We start from the raw sequence: 24470 nt of genomic DNA, 5'->3' as shown, positions 1-24470 counted from the left end.
ATCAGTGTGGGGTAAACTTAGATAAACGCAACTGACAACTTCTGCAGAAGGATTACTTTTTGTATTAACAAGGTTATATTTCTACTCTGTACTATTGCCCTATGAGACTGCTACCTTTCAGTTAAGATCACCATAGAAACGGAAAATAGGTTTACATTCACCTGACCTGCATAAATGTTAATAGCCCCAAGGCCAGAAGATCATGTGCTAAGAATTACTATAGAATTAGAAAGCAAAAAAATCCTGCTTTTCCTAAAAAACAAAATGATGTAATACTAATCCTGTGTAAGCATGAGTAAGCATCTTGTACCTTGAAAATATTCTGAGTGAGGGTATAAAACCTGTTGTCAAAAAAGTAAAACACAGACTTGGCCCTATCAAGGCTGATCTCACGTGTCTTCTCTCTCTCGACGACGCCGTTCATCCTGAGGGCACCCCCTGGATCCTGCCAAGGCTGGACCCCGGCAAGCAGACATGGTAGCGTGAGTGTGCGTGTGTGTGAGCAGACATGGTGGGGTGTGTGTGTGTGTGTGAGCAGACATGGTGGGGTGTGTGTGTGAGCAGACATGGTGGGGTGTGTGTGTGCGCGTGTGTGTGTATAAGCAGATATGGTAGGGTATGTGTGTGTGTGAGCAGACATGGTGGGGATGTGCGTGTCTGTGTGAGCAGACACGGTGGGGTGTGTGTGTGTGTGTGTCTGTGTGTGTGTAAGCAGACATTGTAGGGTGGGTGTGGGTGTGTGTGTGCATGCACGCGCACACACACAAACATGGTAGGGTGTCCTGGGAAAGAGAAACAGGCATGGCTTTCCTGACAGACGAGAAGCCACTTTGGCCAAAGCCATTTCGTGATCTAAGCCTGGGCAGGATGCTGGCTCTTCAACAGGTCTCAGTAACTGGTCTTAAGGGAAAAAAGGAACGCAGAAGCCAACACTGCTATCAGGTGAGAGAAGTCACAACAGCAAAGGTGGCCCACCAGCTGTAAAGACTCTCCGTCCTATTTCACTGGTGACGATGAGCCTGAAGTCTCAGCCACCAGACCTACTGGACCGAAGGGGTGGAGGTGACCTCCTCTGACCCTCCTGACTTCAATCACACAAGCCTTGGACTCTGGCGGGAGACAGTGCTTTGGGAAAGGTGACTGGTGTTCTCCTTACCTGCTATGAATAATAAATCCTTTCTTTTCCCAATCTTTGGCTTGTTTGTGTCTTTTGGCTCAAGATCCACCATGAAGCAAACCCAGTTTTTCAGGTAACAAATGTGGAGTTTGGCTTATGTAAACACTACACACCCCTCCATTTCTGTGTATCAGTCAAGAGGAATATTCACGCGTGAGCCAAGGAGACATGTTCAAAATGTCTACAGCATTTTGCAGCTGTCTAAACCTGGAAACAATCTAAATGTCTATCAGTAGAAAAACGTTAAAGGCATCATAACACACCTGTTTCACTCCCCTCTTGGCCTAATCATAACGAGTGTCATGACTTGACGCACCCTTGTGATTGCACGGCAGCCTTCAGCAAAGATCGTTAGAAAACTTCAGGGGGTGTGTTTACTACTCACATGTGTTGGAATTTTCACATGGCATACCTGGGGCGACACAGTGAGGTGGGGACACATGGGGGCGGGATGGGGACACTGAGGGTGGGGAGGGCAGGCGGACAGGGCCCTGCTTTTATCAGGGTTGAGTATGGCAGCCTAGCGAACGGAAAACCTAAGCACTCATCCTCCAGAAGAAAACGATCTGACATCTGTGCATTCACTCCTACTGCTCCTGTCCACACAATACCACTTTAAAAGTAAAAATGAGATATAAGAAACAGTAGGCAGAATAACAGCTCCCAAAGATGGTCATGCCCTAATCCCCAAAGCGGCAAGTTACCTTAGACGACAAAGGGGTCTCTGCAGACGCGGCCAAGTTAAGAGCCCTGAGATGGGGAGACTGTCCTGGACTACCTGGAAGGCCCGAGTAATCAGAAAGACCCGTAACAGAGAAGCAGACGAGGAAAATCAGAAAGGAAGGGCGACAATGGGAGCAGCAGCTGGCGTCGCCGCGCCCGGAAGGTGGAGAAAGGCAGCCTCCAGGAGCTGGAAAAGGCCAAGCCCGAGGTTCTCCCCTGGACCTTCGAGAAGGAATCCGCCTGTGGATACCTTGATTTTAACCCCCTAAGGCCCATTTCAGACTTCTGACCAAGGCAAGAAGGTAGATGATCCCCTTTCGTCCCCAGGGTAAAGCAATTGGAGATTCATTCCCTGTGGAGGAAACTTGAAGACAAGAATAACAAGACAATTAAGGGAGGAGGCTGAGCCCTGCCTAAACAACGTACTTCTCATTCTTGAAGCCAAAAGACCTCCCCTAACACAAACAGAAAGGCTCCTTGGAGGCCAAAGGGGAATGATGCTAAGCTACCACAGGGCTCTGTGGTAGACTCTGTCTTGGCTAACAGCTTCATGGGCACAAATGGGAGGGCCTGTGACATACCAAATATGAGCACGGTAAGGCTGCACACTGTCACCCTGCTTATTTAGCTTATATGCAGAGTGCCTCATGTGAAATGCCAGGCTGGAGAAAGCACAGGCAGAAATCAAGATTGCTTGGAGAAATACCAACAACCTCACATATGCAGATGATACCGCTCTAATGGCAGAAAATGAGAGAAACCAAAGAGCCTCTTGCTGGTCAAAGAGGAGAGTGAAAAAGCTGACTTAAAACTCAACTTTCAAAACAACTACAATCATGGCATCCGGTCCCATCATTTCATGGCAAATAGAGGGGAAAAGTGGAAACAGTGACATATTTTCTTTCCTTCGGCTCCAAAATTACTGCGGACGAAGACTGCAGCCACAAAATTAAAAGACACTTGCTCCTTGGAAGGAAAGTTATGACAAACCTAGCCAGTGTAGTAAAAAGCAGAGACATTGCTGACAAAGGTCTGTATAGTCAAAGCTATGATTTTTCCAGTAGTCATGTATGGATGTGAGAGTGAGACCATAAAGAAGGCTGAGCACTGAAGAACTGATGCTTTTGAACTGTGGTGCTGGAGAAGACTTTTGAGAGCCCCCTGGACTGCAAGGAGATCAAACCAATCTATAGTAAAGGATATCAACCCTGAATAGTCATTGGAAGGGCTGATGCTGAAGCTCCAATACTTGATGACGCAAAGAGCAAACTCATTGCAAAGACCTTGATGCTGAGAAAGATTGAGGGTGGGAGGAGAAGGGGACGACAGAGGACGAGATGGTTGGATGGCATCACTGACTCAATTGACATGAGTTTGAGCAAACTCTGGGAGATAGTGAAGGACAGGTAAGACTGGTGTGTTGCAGCCCACCGGATCACAAAGGGACAGATACGACTTAGCAACTAAACAACAACAAAGAATAGGCATATATACATGAATATACATAGGTATGTGAATAGACATGTAAGCAACCTAACGTCATGGCCACACTGTGTGTCAGTGTGAAGGAGGAAAAGAACAGGCTGAGCTGACTCCATCTTGAAAAAGAAGGAAACTCCATATTACACTTAAAGTGAACTTTGGACTATGCGCCTGGTAGCCATGGGGATAACATTACCTATGGCCAAACTGGACTCCCAGACTGATAAACACCAGATTCCAAACCAAGATTTCCCGTCGCCAAAAAGAATGCAAGAACCCCCTAGGTAGTCAATCACCTCTGTAATCTTTATGGCCCCACTTGCTGTAGGCTACCAGCTGCCCCTTCTGATTATGAATCATGGCTGTAACCTGATCGTATCTCCCTTTAACACTTTCCAAGCTAGGGTTAAGGAATCTGGGGATGTGTGCTTGAGCAGTACACTTAAGATATATAAGGTTTTCACAAAAGTTGGTCAGGGTCCCTGGCTAAAGAGACTGCCTCCGACCGCTGGTGTACTAAACTGCACCACTCCACTATCCACGCTGTCCTTCTGAGTGAGTTTGTTTCCCGGAGGGTTTGACTTTAACAACTGTTCAGACGTATTCAATCTCCGCAACCAATCTCCACAGGCTAACACTGTTTTCAGCCAGCCCTAGTCACAAGCTGAGCCCACAGCCACCGAGGCGCTGTCCCACTTACGTCATTCTCTTCACCACGGAAGCTGCCCGCCCACCTCCCCGGGCCTCGGGCCAAAGCTGCACCAGGCCGGGTGGCTATCCCAAGGCCCAGCACAAGTCAGGGCGCCACCCGGGCGAGTGCGCTCTACCAGGGCTGTCTGTCCCTCCCAGGGGTTGGTTCTGTGGGGAATAAGGTCGGGGATTACTCAACTTGAGAAGGAAAGTCTGACTGGCTAGCCCTGGGTTCTGTAACTTGCAGGACCCCAAAGAGCGGACCCCACAACCACGCGGGAGAAGCAAGCCAAGAGGCAACGCGCAGGCGCAGACCCAGTGCCGCGCGTCGGGAGGCGGGCCCGCAGGGGGGCGCGCACGCGCGGAGGCGCACTCGAGCGCCATGACGTCATCGGAGCGCGCCGGTGTTCGCCCTTCCCGCAGGGGTCCGCCTCACTGGCCCCGCCCCGAGATGCCCCGCCCCCTAGGCCCGCGGGGGCGGGGTGGACCCGACTCAGTGAACCCCTCGCCCCTTCTCGCAAGCGCGCGTCTCCCCGAGCTGTGTAACCTCAGTGGCACCCGGCGCGCGTCCACACAGGAAGACCAAAGCGGCGTCGGTAAGAACTGACCTCGGGCCGGTCAGTCGTCTGTTTGGCCCACCTGCTGACAGACTGCGGGAGTGATTGACTTAGACACGACGACGGGCCGTCACCAACCTGCAGACCCGGAGGAACAAGGCCTACTTCCGACCTAGGGGCCGCCTTGGGGCCCGCGCTGGGGCGGGGCGCAGAGTGGGGGCGGGGCCTCGCGTCCGCGGGACCTGGTGGGGGCGGGGCCTTGGCGTGCCTCACGCTATGTCGGGGCGGGGCCGGCTGTAGTCACGCCCCTCACCGGGCAGGACCTGATCCTCAGACCAGCAGCGCGCGTGGTGGGTGGGCTCCTCAGGTCCGACCGGGTGAAGATGAAGCCTCGCAGGGCCCGGGCCGTCAGCGGGTCAGTTCTCTGACTTGGAGCAAAGTCTGGATCTCAGGATTCAAAGAGCGCTGACAACTGGAGCTGGAGAGTAAGACATAGAGACAGTGGTTTTGAAAGAGGCAATTTTGTAAATTAAAAAAACATCTGTAATCTATGGGTGTAATCTAGTCATCTGACATAGTCAATGAATGTTAATAATTCAGTGTCTCACCTAAATGTATTCCTTTCTAAATACTAATTGACTCCTGTGTGCCTGACTGTGTTGTAGGTGCTGAGGATTCAACATTGAGCAGAGCAGACAGAAATCCCTGATGGAGGGAAATTCCCTGATGGAGGGGAAGGCCAGGCCCAGAAGGGTTACCTGCCGACTGGAGCTGGTGAGGAACGTGGCCAGTTGTCTGTAGACTAAATGAAAGAAGTGGTGCCCAACTGAAGGAGATAAAATTGAGAGCTGAGTCAAACTCCTGAGGAGAGGAAGGAAGGTCTAGAAGGACCTTCCCCCGCATTTCGAGACACCCCACAAAGCTAAGTACAGCAGATTACCACCATACATGCACTGGCCCCCTCCCGGAGTGTGCTGGCCACAGTGGGGGCCTGTGGAATTCACTGGAATTATGTCATTGTCATTATTTTTTTACTTACCTGATTCACCTGGTCGAGTCCTTATCTTTCTTTCTTGGCCATGTGGCTTGTGGGATCTTAGTTCCCTGACCTGGGATTGAAACCAGGCCCTCTTCAGTCCTAGCATTTTCAACTTCCAAGTGGGGACACATTTTTTTTTCCCTCCCTGCAGAACACCTTCTAGTATTTCATTTGGTGTGGGTTTCCTGTTGATGGATTCTTCCAGTTTTTGTTTTTCTGAAAACTTGTTTATGTTCTTTATTTTTCAGGGACATTTTTCACTGGGTGTAGAAGTATAAGTTGGTTTTTATTTCTGCTAGCATTCTGAGGATGTTATTCCACTGTCTTCTGGTTTCCATGTTTTCTGTCATTCTTACTATTACTCCTTTGAAGATGGCATGTTTTCCTTGGTGCTTTAAGCTTTCTTCTTTATTCTCAGTCATCAGGTTTACTGTACTGTGCCTGCATGTGTTTTTCCCTGTGTTTACCCTTCTTGATGCACATTGTGCTTCTAGAATCTGTAGCTTGATATCTTTCATCAGTTTGGGGACAGTCTCAGCTCTTATTTCCTCATGCATCTTGGATGCTTCACTCTCTTTCTGCTCTTCATCTACAACTCAGTTAAAAATATTCTTGACCTTTCCACTGAACCCCAGTATCTGTTTTGCTTTTTATTAGATTGTGTACCTTTTCACTCTGTTTCAGTCTGCATAGTTTCTTTTGACCTGCCTTCTGGTTCACTAACTCTTTATCTGTAGGTCTGCTGTTACAACTATCCACTGAGCTGTTAAGTTTAGTTATTCTATATGTCTCCTTAGAGTTTTCATTTGTTTGTTTTTGTTTCCAGGTCTCCCCCCACCCCAGATTTGTTCATCTTGTCTTTCACTCCTTGAGTACCTTTACTGTATTTCTTCTAAAGTCCTTGTCAAATAGCTCCACTATCTTCCTATCTGTTGGGTCACTTTCTGTCTCCTGTTCCTTTGAATGCATCTTATTTCCTGATATACCTTGTTACTTTTGATTGAGTGTTGCACATTTAAGAACTTATAAAGACAGATTTTCCTCGTGGTCCAGTGGTTAAGAATCCACTTTCCAATGCAGGGGATATGGGTTCCGTCCCTGGTCCAGGAACTAAGATCCCACATGCCACAGAGCAACTAAGCCCACGTGCTGCAGCTACTGAGCCCGTGTGCTATAGAACCTGTGCGCCACAAGAGAAGCCCCTACGTGCAACTAGAGAAAGCTCACATGCTGCAGTGAAGACCCAGCACAGCCAAGACAAACTGAAGTGTAGTTGATGTGCAATATCATATTAGTTTCAGGTGCAGCACAGAGATTCAGTTAAACACATGCGGGAAGAATTTTAAGACAAATAAATGGAGAGTCACACATGTTCATTCACGGAAAAACTTAATATAGTGAAGATCTCAGTTCTCCTTAAGTTGATCTACAAATTAATTAGAATTTCAGTGAAAATCCCAGCAAGACTTTTTGTAGATAGAAACAAGCTGCTTCTAAAACTTACACATGGAGATGCAAAGAACAAGAATAATTTAAACAGTTTTGAAAAAGAAAAAGTGTGAGAATCACATTACCAAACTTAAAATTCAGAGTGGATTTCCTTTAGAATTGGCTGCTTTGATTGCCCTGCAGTCAGACTTCACATGAGAAGCAACCTCCATCAAAGCAAAGATACGTGTCCTGATGTTAGTGGTGCTGTCTGGAGGGATGGTTGTTTGGAAAGCAGTCTGGCAAAGCTGAAATGATATGTGACCTTTGACCTAGAACTTTCTCTCCCGGGAATCAGGCCATCCCACAGAAAGGAGGACACGGGGAGACTGTTTTAGCTGTGCCTGCGGTGGCAGAAACGTGGGGTCATGCAGAGAGTGTGCTGGACTCCCACTAGCACGGCCCCAGCCCTATATGAGGCTGACCCCAAGCTCCAGGCCCTGGGAGTGCAGCAAAGAGGGCTCCAGGTGGGGAGAGGGGTGAAGAAGGAGGAGGGGCAGAGCCATGTGAAGTGAAGAGCCAGGTGTGGACCAGCGACAGCCCGTGTGTGCATAGGCCGAGTACGGCTGCTCGCGGGATGCCATGCAGATGCAGGAGGTGTGTCAGCAGAGGTGAGACACTGCTTCACGGGCCTGTTTGGGGGTCCTGCTGGGCACGGAGGTGGGAGAAGTCACGGTGTGGAGGTCCACAATGTGAAGTCATAAAATGGAAGGGAAGAGGTGGGTTTTGTTGCTGTTGTTTGCTTTTTTTTTTAGCTACATTGCATGTGGCTTGTGAGACCTTAGTTCCCCGAGCAGGGATCGAACCCAGGCCATTGGCAATGAGTGCCAAGTCCTAACCACTGGTTTGCCAGGAGATTCCTGAGGTTGTGGTCTCAGAAAGATGACACCTAACACATATCCACAAATGCACATGTGGGTGGACGCTTGTAATGGAATTAATGGAGACTCTGAGATCTGGGCTGGTGCAGATGTGCCAGGGGCACCCAGGGTCTCAGTGGAGCAGGGGGCACTGTGGCCCCTAACTATGAGGATGATGTGGGCAGGAGGGGTGATCGGGAGCCTGGAGGGTCAGCCCTCAGATGTGCCCTCCAGTGTCTGTCAGGAGGGGTCTGCTCCAACCACAGGGGTCTTTGTTCTGCTCAGGGGCCCTGAAAGCCTTTAAGAGGAGCAGGGTCTTTAGAATAAAACCTTTATTTCCACAGTTAGTGTGTCTGGACACATATTAGTAGGTGATTCCTAAAGGAAATCAGTCCTGAATACTCACTGGCAGGGCTGATGTTGAAGCTGAAGCTGCAATACTTTTCCCACCTGATGCGAAGAACTGCCTCATTGGAAAAGACCCTGAGGCTGGGAAAGATCAAGGGCAGGAGGAGAAGGGGACGACAGAGGATGAGATGGTTGGATGGCATCACAACTCAATGGACATGAATCTGAGCAAACTCCAGGAGATAGCGGAAGACAGGGAAGCCTGGCGTGCTGCAGTCCATGGGGTCGCAAAGAGTTGGACACGACTGAGCGGCTGAACGGCAACAACAAATGAACGCAGAGGAGTGAGGGACACCTAGGATGTCATGGTTCCCGGGCACGGGGTGGCAGGGGAACCCACAGGAGGGTGCCACGCGGCTGAAGGTTCACGAGAGGCAATTCCGGATGCCTTGTGGATGGGTGCAGGGCTGGCCACCAGCATGAGGAGCAGCCTGGAGCCTCCTGGCGAGCGAGTCTCAGGAGCTGGTGGAGCACTGGAGAAGAGCCCCTTTGTCCCCAGCACCGTCCCCCGCCAGCAGGCAGACACTCTGTCCAGGACAGGCTGCTGGAGGCCTGCTTTGCTCCCAGATCTCGGGCCAGGGGCTGGGCAGAGGTAGCTCTTGTGCAGCAATACAGGACCTGCCAGCCCCCGTTTCCCCAAAGGCCTACGTTCGGAGATACCGCTTTCCTCATGGAGGCTATAAATAGAAAACTTGTCTGCAGCGCCTGGCTCAGCCTGACCCATTTCTGCCTCAGAGCTGCTGGTGTCAGCGTCAGGCCTCTGCTGGGCCTCGTAGACGCGGAACTTGGGAGGAGACAGTCTTTTCCTTCTGTTCTGCGGTTTGAGGAAATGACCAGCACTGAAGGACAAGGAGTCCGTGTGCCCAGGATTACCTCCAAAACAGACACTCAGGCAGCTCTTTGCCAGGACTCGCCTTAAAGTGGTCTAGGACGCAGTCTTGTATTCCTCAGGTTGTATTAGCACTTGTCGCCATAATTCTGTGTCATCGGGGGAGTTAGAAGCAGGTTAGAGAAAATTTGTAAGGAAGAAAGGATGCACAGCTGGAAGGCGTGTCACATGCAGGCAGGTGACTGTTGACACGGGAGGGCCCACGACCTGGGCCTGTGAGGACACAGCCCCCGTGCCCAAGGGGCAGCTGTGAGCGTCTGGTCCTTGCAGCGGAGAAATCACACACACAGGGTGCAAGGCAGGGGACTGGCCTTGGCAGGCCGCCTGGTTCTCTGGAGAGAATCCCTGCTGGGTCATTGCCATCACTGCCTTGCTGCCAACAGGTCCATGGAGGGGCTGGACCACACCCGCACCTCGTCCCCACTTAGGGGCTGTTGGGAAGGGGGCTGTGGTAACTTGCGTTTTCATTTCCCTGGGGGTGCTCATCCAGGTGTGCAATCGCAGGGTCCTGTTCTGTCAGTGAGGAGCCGCCGGGGGCTGGGAGGGAGGGGCCGGTGCCCGAGGCATGGCCCGCCTGCTCTCAGCCGCTCCAGTGACTGTGCAGCGCGTCTCTCATGGCCCTGAGCTGCCCTCACTCTCGGCAGATGACGTGGGGCGTCTTCTCTAGCTTCCTCGCCCGCTGTGCCAACCACAGTCAGCAGAGACCAACGGTGAGGACAGGCTGCCCAGCAGTGGCGAGGAGCTCAGACTGGTCTGGGCAGCAGCTCGTGCCTCAGCCTGCTGGCCCGCGGCTCAGTGGAGAGACTGCAGCCTCCATCCCCGGGCTCCTAGGGGGCTGTCCTGCCCTGGGGTCCCTGAGCTGCGTGCCCACTGGAAGACTCGCTCGTGGGTTCCAGGCCCTTGGAAGGACCAGCTCCCAGGCCTCCTGTGACCTTCCTCCTCCTCTCTCACTCGGAGGCTCTGCCCCGTTCTGCCACCAGCCTCCCGACGCCCCAGCTGCCCACCATTTCCAGGGTCTCCGGTGACTCTTCCAGAGCACGTGAAGGCTCTGCATTTCTGTTGAAACACGTGGTTGCCTCCTCCTGACATGAGCATCGTCATGTTGAAGTATTTCTAATTTCCTTATGATGTCTTCTTAGAACCATGAACTATTAGAGATGTTTCCCAGTGTATGAGGTTGCCTTTTGTTTGTATGTTTTTGTAATGACCAGCAAGAACTTAGTGAGGCCCCGTGTACAAGTCAGTGTCTTCTGGGTTCTGGACACACCCAGCAGAGCCCTCCCTGTGCACTCTATTTTTGCTGCACGTGTATTTTTGAAATGTTCTAAAGTTTTTATTGTTTTTTCCTCAGATATCAGATCACACAGACACATACATATTTTCATAACCCTTTGTTAGAATCACAGGCCCATGAAGCACGTGCCTTGTGACTAAACAGGTTTGTTTCACAGCTCGGCAGGACCAGCTTCTCCAGGAAGCCCTCAGACTTTCTTCAGACCATACACAAGGGCTGGATGAGGGTACCACCACCCCTGCCCCTTATCAGGGAAGGATTCGTGGGGACTGTGTCTCCCTCCACCCAGTCTGTCTGCTTCCTGGGATGGGTGGGTCGGGGGCTGAGCCACCTGGGAGAACCCCTCCTGAGTCTTCTCTGCCCGAAAGCTGGGAGAGCAGCAGGGTGTCTGCACAGAGCCCTTCACCCCACCCCTGGCAGGACTCCATGGGGTTCACCTAGGAGGAGCTGGTGCCCGGGTGACCTGGCCGCCAAGTCACAGGCTTCTCCTGGCTTCTGAGGGCTCGAGCTGAGCCTGGAGCCTGGTAGGGCTTTTGCTGCAGGTCTGAGTGGCCGGCCTCTGTGCCCACGTGCAGGACAATGCAGGGCGCAGCTGCGTCCAGCTGTCGCCGGGCCCGGAGCACCAGCTTTCACGGACTGGGGCTGACTCGCGGGCTCCCACTCCGCCCGGGACAGAAGCCAGTCCATGCTCCTCACACGCCCGGCCGCTGCAGCCCCTGTGGGGTCAGGCCGTGATGGGCTTCCAGCTCCCAACTTAGTGGCAGGACCTGTTCCTCATGAAACCTCATGCAGCACTTCCTCGGGTCTGCCCTTTCCCTCGTGTGTGGTCAGTCCTGGTGGCTGTCGCGCACACGCTCAAGAGGCATGGGCAGCCCCCGCTTCCACGCGTCCCCTCGGTCAGGCCCGTCAGCGTGCATCGAGGCTTCTGTGAACTGGCTCGTTTCTGTAGGACATGTTGGTTATGACACACGGGACATCGGGGCACCTCGGCCCTCTCAGTTTCCATGGGTTTCCGTTTGTTGAGGTTGTGAGAGGAACACGGTTGGGTCACGTCCCTTCCTGGGGCCCCATCTCCTGGCCAGCCTGCCCTCCCCTGCCCCTACTGTCTGCGTGTTGATCAAAACTGCTCTTATTTTTTTGTTTAATGTCTCCCTCAATCTTTATTTTTCTAATTGAAAAGTCTTAATTTCTTTGGTCTTCGCTGCTGCACGCAGGCTCTCCAGCAGCAGTGAGCAGGGCCTGCTCTTCGCTGGGCGCACAGCCTCTCTCACGGCGGCGTCTGCTTGTGGAGCCCGGCTCCGGGGCCAACGAGAGCTCCACCACCGTGGCCCCGGCCTCTGTAGTTGTGATGAGCAGCCTAACTGCCCCGCAGCTCACCTCGTGGACTTCAGGGAACGGTGGGAATCAGGACAACGTTCCCAAGTGCTTCCCGGTGCCCAGTGCTTGAGAAAACTGGAGCTGGGAGTGGGGGCAGGCCAGGCGGGCAGGCTGCCTTCCTGTGTCTGGGGAGGAGGCTCGGACACCCGGGGAGACGTGGTGGCCGGGGTGCTCCAGGCCGGGGCGGCTGCTGTGCTGGGCCGGGCTGAGGTTCACGGACAGAAGCAGGAGACAGCCGGGGCCCAGCTGAGCAGGATGCCACCTGTGGGTGAGGCCCTGAGTGTCGCTGCCCAGCCAGTTCCTGTGGGTCAGGGGCCGTGCAGAGCGAGGGCTGTGGACGCAGCGCTGGCTGAGCTCACAGTCAACCCCTGTGCCCTCCTGTTTCCCTTCCGGTGGGGCCCCACCTGACACCCCACCTGGGGGCAGAAGAGACAGCAAGCGCCGAGCTCACACCCCAGGCCCCCTGCCCTCCTGGCCCTGGGCCTGGTCAGCAGCCCGGGGCACAGAGGGTCCACCCTGGCCCTCCTGGCTCAGGCCCCAGCCCTTCCCACTGGGAGGGCCCTCCTCTGAGCCCCGCCCTTGAGGACAGAGAGAAGGAGTGAGCTGCGGGAAGGTCTGCTGATGCCTGCCCTTCTGGGGCAATCCTGGCGCCCATGCCACCCTCTGTAGCCCCAGCCACCCCTGGACAGAAGGTGCACAGAACCTGGGGAGCAGCCACGTGGCACCAGAATGGCTGGGGAAACCCTGCACGCGTTAGAGGGGCGAGCCACACCAGCTGCCGGTCACAGGTAAAGCTCCCGCTGATGCGACTGGAACCAGGAAAAGCCTTTCTGAATCACACAGGGTCCTCCATGTGCTTATAGGAAGTGACAGATTCGACCACATGGAAATCAAGTACTTGCTTGGGGAGGAATACCCAGATCAAACTTAAAAGCAAATGTGAAACTGTGGGAAAATATTTCCAGTTCTAATGTCCTTAATGGGTGAGGAGTTCCTATAGATCAGTTTCTTAGAGGGCAAAAGGATAGGAAATGATACGAACAGTTAGTTCACGATAAAAAGAAAGACTGGTAAAATATGCTTGTTCACCTCACTAAGAGATGTGCAGACTGAAAGCAGAGCAACGTGGCTGTGCATCTCTCACCGCAAGGGAAGGTCTGCGGGTCAAGGAACCTTGGAGGGTTCTGGCCGGGCATCCATGGCTACCATGAACACACAGCTGGAGCTCAGAGCACAGAGGAGACGGACGCACCCTCTGAGGCAGGAGGGTAAGTGCTTGGAGCCCCCGTACACCTGGGTGCATCGTCGCATCGGAGCAGGGGTGCCATCACTAAGGAACCCTAATAAATCACTATGGACCCACTAAGTGCACAGCACACAGCCTGAACAAAGACTCACCCTGGAAGGATGTGAGGAAGATTCTGAAGACCGCTAAGTGGAGAGGACACGCAGTCACGCTACGGGAGACATAGTGGATGTGCTAGACAACTGTGGTGCACCACCTCCATTCTGGAAGCACAATGGCTGGACTCCAGGAGGGGGACCCAGGGGTGGTGGGAGAGGACAGACCCAGCTGAGGCCACAGGGTGACACGACCCTCCCTCACAGGCAAGACACCTTCAAGGTAAAAGGCTCAGAACGATCCTGACCTGTGACCTTGGGTCCCACCATGGGTTGGAATGCCAGTGACCCCACAGCTCTGCCCACTGCTTTCACCCACTCTGCTTCATGTCCGTAGGCAGTTGGAAGCCCCCAAGGGTCTGTGATCCTCACTTGACTTCCTTGCTCAAACCCACCCAACCCAACCCTAGTCCATCATTAGAGACAAGGCACAGCTCCAGCAGCACGGGGTCAGAAAGGTGAGCACCGTCGCCGCCTCGTGCCCTGTGGCCACACTGGGGCAGAGGCCACCAGGGGTGGCTTCAGTCCCCTGGGCTCCAGCCAAGCCAACACTGCCCCCCAGCACCAACCATGGGCCAGGCGCGTCCAGCCCCCTCAGCAGTCCGTCGGGGAGGGCTGCCACCAGAAGTGTCCATGTCCACGTGGGGAGCCTGAGGTCAGGGTTAGACACCCGGACCAGAGCAGGAGCCGGGGCAGGACAGAGGAGGGGCACTGGTACGGAAGGAACGGAGGGTCCGGGAGGATGGCGGGAGGAGGAGGTGACTGGGGAGGAGGAGGAAGGTTTAATGGAGAAGGGAGAGGGTGGGAGGAGGAGGAGCAGGAGGAGGATGGGGAGCAGACGCAGGATGACCGAGGGGATGGAGGGAAGGAGATGGGTGGAGGGATGGAAGAGGTGGGTGCAGCAGGATGGGAATGGGGTGGGGGTGGGGGAGGAGCAGGCCCAGGCTGGCCCAGGGCAGCTGCGCTGGCTTAGAGTGGGTCCCTGTGAAGGTTGTACCCAAGTGAGCCCCTGGTTTAGCTACCAGTTCCAGAGAACCTGAGGAAGATGGGTAAGCATGGGCTGGAAAGGACTGTACTGATTCAATTCAGAGAGCAAAGTCTTATGGCCAGCATCAGCGCATCCCCCGCACCGCTAACCAGCAGTGCGAGGGGCAGAGCGGGGGCAATCAGGGCAGGGGACCGGCAGGTCCTGAGGACAGGAAGAGAGATCATGTCCAGGACCTGCAGGCCAGAGCTGCTCTGGTCACCGCCCCGTGCCTGGTGACACCCTGAACCTGGGACAGTGCCCTTCAGGCTTCTGGCCTCTGTGCTGGCCCTGACCTCTGAGCTGGGCCCCTTGGAGTTGGAATGGCAGTGACCTCACAGCTCTGCCCACTGCCCAGCATCCACTCTGCTTCACGTCCATAGTGTTTGGAGGCCCCATGGTCTCTGACCTGCTCTGACCCTCACCTGCCCAGTTCCCTCTCTCCTGCCCTGTCCATCGAGGAGGTGCATTTCCATCGAGGAGGCAAGAGGTTGGAAAGGTGTGCATCACCTCCTCTCTTGTGGCCAGACTGGGGACAGAGGTTCATGGATGGATGACTCAGTTCTCCCTGGTTTTGGCCAAGGTGGCTTGGACCCGCTGCACTGACCCTGGGTCAGGCACATCCAGCCCCTCTTGGATCCATAGGGGGAGGGCTGCTGCCAGAGGTGCCCGTGTCCTTGAAAGGAGCCCAGGGTCAGACCTCAGACTCCTGACCCAGAGGAGGCGGGAGAGAGGATGCTGGAGGGAGAGGAGGTGGGTAGGTGAAGCCGGAGGGGGATGGATACGGCAGGAAGAGGGGTGCGGGGTGACATGGGGTGATGGCAGGAAGTAGGAGCGCTAGGGGGAGAAGGGAGGTGGGGAGAACAGAGCTGGGCTGAGAAGGATGGACAGTGGTCTGGATCGGGAAATGGGGAGAAGGCGGGAGAAAGGGTGGGGGTGAGGGGTTGGCGGGGGCAGTGTTGCAGCTGAGGGAGGAGGAAGGATGTAGGGGAAGGGGGTGAAGGGCAGAGGGTGGAGTTGGGAGGCGGAGGTGTGACAGAGGGCCCAGGCAAGCGGAGCTTCAGCCACCCCAGGGCCCCACGCTCTGTCCGAGACCCTCCTGTGTCTCTCCTCCTGCCCCAGGTCAGGGACACGGGCTGCGCGGGTACATCTGCCCTGGGGGCCGAGGTGGGGACACAGGGCCTCAGTCCTTGACCCTTGCAGTACCCTGACCCTGGTCCTCTCCACGCGTCTCACACACCCGAGCCGTTTCCCAACGGGCTGGGCCTCCTGTGCGTCTCCAGGCATGAGTGGACCCTCGGTGTGAACGGGGACGATGCGGCCCTTCCTCTGCGCTGTGTTCGGAACTGTGGACGAGAGACCCTCAGCTGCACAGGGCCCTGAGGTTGCACGCATCCTTCCCCCGGCCAGTGCCCTCCGGGTCGGCCGTGTCCCCTGGGCAGATCCCCAGCGAGAACCTGCTGCAAGGTGAGTTGAATGGAGGTGTGAGTGCCTCGTGTTAGCGCCCCCTGGCCCCCCGTCCCCACTCCGCCTCCTGAGTGGGGTCTTCCTGGGGCGGGGGTTCCTGTGGAGAGCCCCAGGCCCCCGCCTTCAGGGGCTCCTGGGGCTGAGACGGTGGGAGTCTGGCTCAGAGAGCTTTCCTTCAATTCTCACAGTGCCAAATGTGGGTGTTAAAGCATCCCATTCTGTGGTTTTAGTGTATTCATGGAGTTACGCAGCCACTGTGTCCACACCACATTTCACCACCTCCTAAAAGAGTCCCTAACTCATCAGCAGATTTGCCCCTTGCCCCTCCCCCAGCCCTGGACAGCACTAACCCAGCTTCTGTCTCTGTGGATCCCACGACGCGGGACGTTTCAGATCAGTGGCATCACAGAGTCTGTGGTCTCTTGTGTCTGATTTCCTCCACTGAGCAGCGTGGGCACCCATGGCGGAGCCGGGGTCAGCATTTCCTGTCCACAGTCCGGAGGGGCTGCCGTCACTCCCTGGTCTCACGTTGCTGGGAGGAGCCGCTCCGTGTGATCTGGATTTGCACGCGTCCAATGGCCTTGCTCTCTAGAGCTGGATAGACTTTGGAGAAAAGTCTGTCCATGTCCTCTGTCCATTTTCTAATTGAGCTGCTGCTTTTTATTGTTGAGTTAGGAGTTTTCATATATTCTGTATGTTATATATATGTATTCTGTATAATAGGCCCTTTATTAGATAGGTGACTCACAAATATCTTTATTCATTGTGTAGGTTGTCTTTTCATTTTCTTGATGGGGTCATTTGAAGCACAGAAGCTTTTCATTTTGATAAAGTCTACTTCATCCATTTTTTTCTGTTGCTACTGCTTTTTTTTCCTTAGTCGCACTGTGCAGCATGTGGGATCTTAGTTCCCCAACCAGGGATGGAACCTGTGCCCCCTACAGGGGAAGCGTGCAGTCCTAACCGCAGGGCCACAGGGAAGCACCCTGTCGCTCAGGCATCCGCTTCAGCAAGGCGTGCTCCTAGAAGCCTCAGGAGTCCCTGCCTGGCACACGTCTGACCTCTCCTTTCCTCACACTCAGGGCCAGGTGCGTGGTGTGCTCTGCTGCGGCTCGGCTCTTCTCCTGGGCCTCCTGGCTCCCTTCCTGTTCCTGCTCATCTCACTGTGGCAGGGTCTCCCAGGCGGCTGGGAGGGGAGTTGGGAAGTGGAAGTGTTAGGAGTGTGCATGCAAGCCGTGATGCGCCAACCTGGGTGCCACCTACCCAGGCGGAGTAGTCTTCTCCCCTGCTGATCAGACAGACCAGAGCACTTACAACAGGGAGCCAGCTTCACTCATTTGTTCTCCAAGGCTCTTTGGTGCCCTGGGGTGTTTGGGTTTTCTGTCTTGCAGCATTGGACATGGAGAAGCTGGAGACCCTGATGGCCCTGGAATGAGCAGAAATAACAGCCAAATATGAGCAAGTGAGGCCTGGCAGGGGTCAGAGCCCAGGACAGGCAGGTGAGGCCTGGTGGGGATCTTAGGCAGGTGAATCAGGTGATGCTTGAGTGTGTCTCTTCAGAGTCAGGGACCCAGTCAGAGCAGGTGCACCCCTGGGCAGAAATCACAGCAGCCCAGGTGAGAATCACAGCCCCCAGGAGCAGGGACGTTCCAGCAGGGATCAGAGCCGAGGAGCAGGGGCGGCCCGGCGGGGACCAGAGTCATCAGTGTGGGTGCAGCCAGGCGGGGACTGACCTCCCACCTGCACAGCCCCCAGGAGCAGGGACGTCCCTGGTGGGATCAGAGCCGAGGAGCAGCAGGGGCGCCTAGGCGGGGCCATCAGCAGCAAGAGCAGCTATGCTCCAGGAAGGGCTCACAGCCAGACTGAACAGGCGGAGTCCGTGTGGACATTCTCATCAGGAGGCGCGGGGATGGCCCAGGTGGGGGCACCAGCACATGGGATCAGGCGGCCCAGGCAGGATCCTAGCCAGGTATGCAGGCAGGTCCATGCTGGGGCCCTGGGACGCAGGGCAGGGGAGTCCTCCTGCCCCACGATGTCTTCACCCCTGTCCCCTCTGGGTTTCAGGGCCAGTCAGGGGCTCCAGTGGAACACGGGGAAGATGCTGACCTCTCGCTGCAGGAAGTCACCACACCTATACTGTGAGTCATCAGGATGCCCCTCCTTCCCATCTGGGGTGCATTTCCAGGTGCTCAAAGACTTCTCTGGAGGAGAGACCCCTTGGTCTGGGGGTGAAAGGGCAGGCCAGGCCCCAGGGTGGGAGGAAGAGGAGGTGTGCGTGTGCAGGGACGGAGCTCCCGAGGTGGGGCTGAAGGTGCTGGGCTCCTGGAGGAGGGTGGCCTGGACCGGGCCTCCACTCTCCTGACAGGGCCCGCCGGCTCGGGGCAGAGTGGGCGATGGCACCGGCAGGAAGAGGGGCACCTCCTGGGCTGCTGTGGGGATGCAACCCAGCCCAAGCCAGCACCCTCCTGGGGTCATTCCTCCTGTCCGGAGCCTCCTGGGCTGAGACCTGGGGGCCCGTGGGGGCGGGCCACTTCCCTGCACTCGGCCAGGCGCAGGTCCTCATCCTCTGTTCCTGTTGCCTTCCGGTCAGGAGGAGCTGCCTAGCTTCAGCACTCAGGACCTCAGCATCCGCTCGGCAAAGGTGAGGGCCTGTCCATGCTGCAGCGGCAGGAGGGCGGCGAGGTCACAGGCCCGGTTGCAGTTCCCTGCCGCCCTGGCCCCAGACCTGTGAGGTGTCCTCGGGCTGTGAAAGTCTGCGCCTTTTCTGGCCCCTTCGAGGTCACCCCGCTCAGGGCCTCCCTAGAAAGCTGGCAGCTGGGCCAACACCACGTCCCATTTTCCAGCAAAAGGCCCTAGAGATCAGGTGAGCCGACAAGTGAGTGAAGATGTTGAGGAACTGGAGTAAATACCAGGGCCGCAACGGAGCATCCTAACCTGAAGGGCACTGGCCTGGGCACCTCACACGGCCCCGGGAGAATCCGACAGCAGGACCACAGCCAGCCCAGCCTAGGGCCCCGCAGGGCAAGGACAGCAGGGCCACAGTCCGTCTCAGCTGAGGCAGAGCCTCTGCCTCCGTCTCCTCCCGGGCATCCCCCACACGTGCGGGTCTCAGGGCAGGCTTCTCCCCCAAACACACTGACGGGTCTGCAGGGGAAACTCCACTGGAGCTAGGGCAGGTGTGTCTCTGATGCTGGACCTGGAGCCGGTGAGAGCAGAGAACAGGGCAGGGCCAGCCCTCTCCCCCACGTGGGGCAACGGCCACAGGCCAGGCCGCCTCCGGACCCTTCACCCACCCCCAGCCTCTCCTGGCACCTCCCAGGCTCATGGCCCCAGCCTGCCTGCCAGGAGGGCCCCATACGCCCCTGCCCCGCTGCCCATTCTGCTTGGCCTGGTACAGACACTTGGTCCAGAGATGGACAGGTGCCACCTGGAATCAAACTAAGCCCTCCTGACAGCTGGGGGTGGGGGGCAGGCATGGACAGAGTCACACAGCAAGGGACAGAAACCAGGGGAAAAGAGCAAGGGGTCACCCAGAGAAACATGAAAGAGAAGGCACAGCCAAACCAGATGAACGACAGGCCTGTGTTATTGGAAAAAGCTGAATCAGGACAAGAAACGGGTCTTTTCCTATTCCCCAGTGAGGTGCCTTCAATTCCGTTCAGTCGTTCAGTCATGCCCAACTCTTTGCAACCCTATGGACTGCAGCACACCAGGCTTCCCTGTTCTTTACTATCTCCCGGAGTTTACTCAAACTGATGTCCATTGAGTCGGTGATGCCATCCAGCCATCTCATCCTCTGCCGTCCCCTTCTCTTCTGCCTTCAGTCCTTCCCAGCATCAGGGTCTTTTCCAATGAGTCAGTTCTTCACATCAAGTGGTCAAAGTATTGGAGCTTTAGCTTCAATATCAGTCCTTCCAATGAATATTCAGGACTGATTTCCTTTAAGATTAACTGGTTTGATCTCCTTGCTGTTCAAGGGACTCTCGAGAGTCTTCTCCAACACCACAGTTCAAAAGCATCAATTCTTTGGCACTCAACTTTCTTTATAGTCCAACTGTCGCATCCATACATGACTACTGGAAAAAACATAGTTTTGACTAGATGAATGTTTGTTGGCAAAGTATAGTCTTTGCTTTTTAATATGCTGTCTAGGCTGGTCATACCTTTTCTTCTAAGAAGCAAGCATCTTTTAACTTCATGGCTGCAGTCACCATCTGCAGTGATTTTGGAGCCCACAAAAATCAAGTCTGTCACAGTTTCCATTGGTTCCCCATCTATTTGCCAAGAAGTGATGGGACAGGACACCATGATCTTAGTTTTTTGAGTGTTGAGTTTTAAGCCAGCTTTTCCACTTTCCTCTTTCACTTTCATCAAGAGGCTCTTTAGTTCTTCCTCGCTTTCTGCCATAAGGGTGGTATCATCTGCATATCTGAGGTTATTTGTTTCTCCCAGTCATCTTGATTCCAGCTTGTAGTTCATCCAGTCCAGCAGTTTGCATGATGTATTCTGCATATAAGTTAAATAAGCAAGGTGACTATATACAGTCTTGACATACTCCTTTCCCAATTTGGAACCAATCCATTGCTCCATGTCTGTTTCTAACTGTTGCTTCTTGACCCGCATAGAGATTTCTCAGGAGGCAAGATAGTCTGGTATTACCATCTCTTTAAGAATTTTCCAGTTTGTTATGATCCACACAGTCAAAGGCTTTAGCATAGTCAATGAAGCAGAAGTAGATATTTTTCTGAAATTCTCTTGCTTTTTCTATGATCCTATGGATGTTGACAATTTGATCTCTGGTTCCTCTGCCTTTTCTAAATCCAGCTTGGACATTTGGAAGTTCTCAGTTCATGTACTGTTGAAGCCTAGTTTGGAGAATTTTGAGCATTAGTTTGCTAGTGTGTGACATGAGTCCAATTGTGTGGTAGTTTGAACATTCTTTGGCATTGCCCTTCTTTGGGATTTAATGAAAACGGACTTTTTCCAGTCCTGTGGCCACTGCTGAGTTTTTCAAATTTCCTGGCATAGTGAGTGCAGCACTTTAACAACATCATCCTTTAGAATTTGAAATAGCTCAACTGGAATTCCATCACCTATACTAGCTTTGCTCATAGTGATGCTTCCTAAGGCCCCCTTGACTTTGTACTCCAGGATATCTGGCTCTAGGTGAGGGATCACACCATCATGGTTATCTGGGTCCTTAAGATCTTTGTATAGTTCTTCTGTGTATTCTTGCCACCTCTTCTTAATACCTTCTGCTTCTGTTATGTCCATACCATTTCTGTTCTTTATTGTGCCCATCTTTGCATGAAATGTTTCCTTGGTATCTCTAGTTTTCTTAAAGAGATCTCTAGTCTTTCCCATTCTATTGCAAAATTCAGACTTAAATTGAAGAAAGTAGGGAAAACCACTAGACCATTCAGGTATGACCTAAATCAAATCCCTTACAATTATACAGTGGAAGTGACAAATCGACTCAAGGGATTAGATCTGATAGAATGCCGGAAGAAATATGGACAGTTCTGAACTATGAACGGTTCTGAACTCCTATTCATAACATTGTATAGGAGGCCATGATCAAAACTGTCTCCAAGAAGAAGAAATGCAAAAAGGCAAAATGGTTGTCTAAGGAGGCCTTACAAATAGCTGAGGAAAGAAGAGAAGCAAAAGGCAAAGGAGAAAGGAGAGAGATATCCATCTGAATGCAAAGTTACAAAGATTAACACAGAAAGATAAGAAAGACTTCCTAAGCGAGGTCCCTACATGTGGTCTGTTCCCACTGCTCAACCCCTCTTTCCACAAGGGTACCCCAGGTCACACGGCCCGGGGAGGGTGTCCTGTGCACCCAGACAGAGTGGGACCAGCAGGGGAACTGCAGCCGGAGGAGGGAACCTAGGAGGCTAATAAGGTGGCGAACACCCTCTGGTCACTGTGGGACCACAGCCAGCATCACACTCAGTCCTGAAAGGATCCCGCAAACCAGGCAGGTATATGCAGAAATCAGGATAATATTCGGTGGTCCAGAGTTTTTTACTATATGAACAACAAAAAGCTCTGAAACGGGAAACATGCACATCTGTTAGGCCTAAGGGGAGCCCTAAAGTTAAATTTTTGCATCCTAACCAGGGTCTGACAGGGCGGTGTCAGGACCGTGGGGCTCCGCACTCCTCCTGGGCTCTTTTAGGTCAGAGTGATGGGAGCCTGAGCCCTCAGCAGCCGTCCAGTCCTCGTGGACCCCGAGCCAGGCGAGTGCCGAAGGACGCGAGGAGCGGGAGATGACCGGGGGGAAGAAAGCGAGCCCCTGCCGAGGTCCACCCGCCTGGCCCGGCCCCACCGGCCCCACCCGTCCCTAACTGACCAGTGTGGCTCCGGCTGAGGGGTCAGAGAACAGAGGCACAGCCCCCCAGGCATGGTCATCCTAGGAGGCCCCCTGCAGGGGACGGAGGAGGGGTCCAACTGGCCTGGAAGGCGCCTCCCTAACGGGCAGGGGTCTGCGCTTTGGACGCGGGCATCCCTCGTGACCTGCCTTGGCTTCAGAAAGAAGCCAGAGGAGGTTTCTGCAGAAACAGCTCTTGTTCCGCTGGCACGAAGCGTCGGGCAGTGGGTCGGGGTTAAGCCTGATGCTGGCCGCGCCCACAGAGAAGGAAGGCGCCGGCCGGACTCCACTCCCCAGACACAAAGCAGATGACAGACCGTGAACAGCACTTTCTAAACTGCATCGTGTTCCAGGCGCGCTATAGCATCAAGTGAGTCCCTGGGGCTGGGCAGCGGGGTGCCTCTCCGGCCTGGCTGTGCGGGGAGAGCGTCGAGGGGGCGAGAGTGGGCACGTGAGGGGCCGCGGCACGGTGGGCGGGGGAGAGCGGGGCCAGGTGGGATGGCCCAGCAGGCCCCAGAGGGCCGAGTGGCAGGGACAGGCGCCAGGCATCAGAGACCAGGCTGGACCCGAGCCTAGATGGACTGAATGCCAGTGGGAGGGGTCAAAATGATGCCCATCCTGATGTTATACATTTCTGCTTTTTTAGACAATTTTCATCATTTATTGTTTTTAAAGTGTGTATGCATGTGCATGCTAAGTCGCTTCGGTTGTGTCTCTCTGGGTCTCTTAGGGTCCTGAGGACTGTAGCCCACCAAGGGCCTCTGTCCATGGGATTCTCCAGGCAAGAATCCTGGAGTGTGTTGCCACGCCCTCCTCCAGGAGATCTTCCCAACCCAGGGATCAAACTCACGTCTCTTACATTTCCTGCATTGGTAGGCAGGTACTTTACTACTAGCGCCTTTCCTGATGGCTCAGTAAAGAATCCGCCTGTAATGTGGGAGACCGAGGTTTGAGGGTCCCTGAGGCCGAGGCGGCACTGCAAGCAGCGAGGTGGGTGTGGAGTGGTCGCCCCGACTCCTCTCACCACGAGGTGCCCTACGGAGAGGGTTCCTCAGACCCTGAAGCCAGGTGGCCCCACGACTGTCTTCGCCTGGAGAGAGTGGCTGCGAGACTGCTGACCTCCAACACCAGGCCCAGGGAAGTCAGCCACGACCAGCCCAGGCAGCATCCAGCCCCGCAGGGCCACCAGGCTGCAGGCCTCATGGGGACAGGAGCCAGGGGTGAGGCCGAGCCTGGTGGGCCCCGCTGTCCCCGCCACCCCTGCCAGCCCGCAGGCCTGGCCACAGAACGAGTTCTCCTGGAGTGGGCCAGCTGGTAAGTATCCTAGACCCAGGGCCTAGCCCCTGCTGTCTGAGCACACAGGGGGCATGGCCGCGTGCCAACTGCTGGCTCCATCTTAAACCTCTGGCTTCTTTGTGATAAAGAGCAGCATGAAACAAGCTCCCCATGTTCCTTCCCCAGGGGCCTCACATGTGGCATTAGAAACCAGAATGTCAGGACAGGGCGAGGCCATGGGCACTAGGGGAGAGGCCGGTCAGGTGAGAGAGAAGACGCCTATGAGAGACAGAACTGTATCTACACGTAAAATTTAATTCTGCACCAGACTGTTAAAATGAAACAGAAAGCTCCAGGGAGAGAGAAAATATTCACCAATCATAAATCTAATAAAGGACTGGTGCAGAGTAAGAACCAAAGTGTATGGGGACAGCATCCAGCACGGGCGGGGGGGCGGATGCGCAGTCACAGTGGAGGTGGCCGGGCAGCTTCTCACCAAGTGCACTCGCCCTCACCACGTGATCAGCGTCACGCTCCCTGGTACTCACCCAGATGAGCTGAAACCTCACCTCCACATAAAACCTGCAACATTCACTGCTCTATCCGTGATCATTAACAACTGGAAGCAACCAAGATGCTCCTCCAAGAGGGGATGGATACACCATGGGGTTCCATCGAGTGGAACAGGATGTTGACTCGCACAACAGGACCTGTGCGTCTTAAAAGTAATCCAGCCCCACCTGTGAATCGACTCATAGGACCTTCTAGAAAAGGCATAGCTCCGGGAGGACAAGTGTTAGCGGCTGCTGGGGCTCATGGGTGGGGAGCTTCGGTCAGAGTGTGGATGTGTCCACCCCTCAGCGTGCAAAAACCCAAGGGGCTGCCTTCCCAGAGACTGAACTGTAATGTGTGCAAGCTGAAACAATAAAATCTTGTCAAACTG

The 24470-nt window shown here is 54.5% G+C and overlaps 1 protein-coding gene and 1 long non-coding RNA gene across 17 annotated transcripts in view; one reads left to right on the top strand and one right to left on the bottom strand.

Annotated features, from left to right (window-relative positions):
* The window catches only part of RNH1 (ribonuclease/angiogenin inhibitor 1), a 22254-nt gene extending 17433 nt beyond the window's left edge, over positions 1-4821 (bottom strand). Inside the window, exon 1 of one of the 3 annotated variants that reach the window (XM_020912129.2) lies at positions 4681-4821. The gene's annotated coding sequence lies outside the window, so the exon portion shown is untranslated. The remainder of the gene's footprint in view (positions 1-4680) is intronic. The other 2 variants (XM_020912130.2, XM_020912131.2) reach the window with 2 other exon arrangements.
* Positions 4465-24470, top strand: LOC110149619 (uncharacterized). Of its 14 annotated transcripts, none has more exons than XR_011484467.1 (8): positions 4465-4668; positions 5295-12772; positions 13083-13843; positions 15693-15876; positions 16757-17375; positions 17941-18014; positions 18467-18517; positions 22003-24470. It is a non-coding gene; the product is annotated as an uncharacterized lncRNA (long non-coding RNA). The 14 variants fall into 14 exon arrangements; XR_011484465.1 differs by having other exon boundaries at positions 5295-13608; positions 13723-13843; XR_011484460.1 differs by having other exon boundaries at positions 5295-13843; positions 16757-16964; positions 17268-17375.

Source organism: Odocoileus virginianus, chromosome 28 (assembly GCF_023699985.2).
Source record: "Odocoileus virginianus isolate 20LAN1187 ecotype Illinois chromosome 28, Ovbor_1.2, whole genome shotgun sequence".
In the NCBI taxonomy this organism is placed as follows: Eukaryota; Metazoa; Chordata; class Mammalia; order Artiodactyla; family Cervidae; genus Odocoileus; species Odocoileus virginianus.
The sequence above is the reverse complement of the archived record's forward strand: the minus strand, read 5'-3'. Positions and strand labels throughout refer to the sequence as shown.